Below are 2032 nucleotides of genomic sequence, written 5' to 3' on the forward strand. Positions count from 1 at the left end.
TTACATACTTAAACAATAAATGATTAACAATGATTAACAGATAGGGGAAGCAGAGGTTAAAGATAAACACAGAGGAATGGGAGTGCCTCATATTGACAGACACAATATAAGACATGAGACATACTGTGTTTCCATGATGTCTCATGTCTCATATTATGTCTGTCAACATGATGTCTCATGTCTCATATTATGTCTGTCAATGTTCAGCCTCCATGTTCACGCTTTCATGAACTTTGTCTCTCCCCACACCAGCCCTGCAGGAACATGAGGAACCACACGGAGCTGAGTGAGTTCATCCTGCTGGGAATCCCTCAGATTCAGGGACTGGATGGAGACTGTGCTCTTTGCCATCTTCTTGTTCATTTACCTCTTTGCCCTGGTCGGCAATTCACTCATCCTCATAGAAATCCCCATGTACTCTTCTTGAGACTTCTGCCTATATTCAACATATTCTTCCCTTCAGTGACCTGTCCCAAGATGCTGCACTATCACTCTGGCCCGAGCCAGGCCATTTCTTACAAGGGCTGTGCCACACAGCTCTTCTTCTACCACTTCCTGAGATCTATTGAAGGCTGCCTCTACTTAGTGATGTCCTATGACCACTTTGTGGCCATCTGCCGCTCCCTGAGATACACACTCATTCTGAGACCTGGAGTCTGTGTGTGTTTGTTGCCACAGTGCAGATATGAAATAACATTTGCCTCTCACATGCTCAACTCCCTAATCTATTCTAAGAAACAAAGAAGTTGGAAACTCCCACAGCAGAGTGATTCACAAAGTGCTGTTTACTCTTCAGGAATAATTATGGGTTTTATAATGGAATTAGGGGCTGGAGCAATAGCACAGCGGTAGGGCATTGGCCTTACAAGCGGCCAACATGGCCGACCCGAGTTCGATTCCTCCGCCCCTCTCGGAGAGCCCGGCAAGCTACCGAGAGTATTCGATATGCCAGACACAGTAACAACAAAGTCTCCAATGGAGACGTTACTGGGCCCGCTCGAGCAAATCGACGATCAACGGGAGGGCCTCTATTATTATTTATAATGGAATTTAAAAAATTATGTTTCTTAATATTCGTTCCCTCCTGTTCCCTCTTCTTAAGTCCATAAACAGTAGAAAATGCTTTCTCCAATGTGTCCTTTTTGGATGAACTAATATAATCTAAATTAGTGAGTTTTTGAACTCCTTGTAGAATTGTCAAGTTGTAGAATTTTGGCAAAATTTTTTGCCAAAAATTGTACATCACTTGTGCATCAACTGTCACAAGTGGACCCCCAATTCTTCCCATCATAACTGATGAGGCTGAGTATGAACAATGTGGAAAATTGTGTCATTTAGATTTCACATACAATTATTAAGGAAAAGTTTTCAAAATCAGTGATATTTTATTCTCAGGCCATCATTATCAGAAATTCACCTGTGATTATTAGCAGTTGAAACAATAATAAATCACCCAAAAGAGCAAAGCTACTAAAACAAAAACCACTAATTCATTGTAAAACTTTAAAGAATATCAGAGTAATGAGGAGGGGTAATGACTGCTGAAAATAGTGTATTTTATTTTACTTATTTATTTTTTGCCATTTTTTTCAATGAGCCAAAACCTTCTGCCAGTAGTTAACAGTTGAACTTGATAACACCAATGTACTGGACTCAGCCCAAAAAGCAGAACTACCCCTATGTAGGCCAGCAGAGATAACCACTGAACCAATCAAGAAAAACGTCACCACGATGTGATGTAGGATGGTTAGGAAAGCCCCTTGCAGTTTTAGAGTCCCAAAGGACCCTGGAAACAAGAAGAGGGGCTGCTCTCCTACTAGAAAGGATGACCCTGATGGGTCACCTTCTAAACTCAATACTTGCTTGATTTGTGAGAAACAAAATACCACAAAGCTCATTGCTTTGTGTGGTCTTTTGTTTTGTTTTGTTTTTAATTTTTATTAGTTAAACACCATGAGGTACAGTTGTAGACTTACAAATCTTTGTGCTTGGGTTTCCGTTATACAACGATGGAGTACCCATTTCTCCACCA

The 2032-nt window shown here is 40.8% G+C and overlaps 1 pseudogene; it reads left to right on the forward strand.

The window, feature by feature from the left end:
* The first annotated feature begins 264 nt into the window (after nt 1-264).
* Nucleotides 265-1437, forward strand: LOC130024195 (olfactory receptor 148-like; annotated as a pseudogene).
* The last annotated feature ends 595 nt before the right edge of the window (nt 1438-2032 follow it).

The sequence above is a fragment of the Sorex fumeus genome, unplaced genomic scaffold (assembly GCF_029834395.1).
Source record: "Sorex fumeus unplaced genomic scaffold, SorFum_2.1 ptg000028l, whole genome shotgun sequence".
Lineage (NCBI taxonomy): Eukaryota > Metazoa > Chordata > Mammalia > Eulipotyphla > Soricidae > Sorex > Sorex fumeus.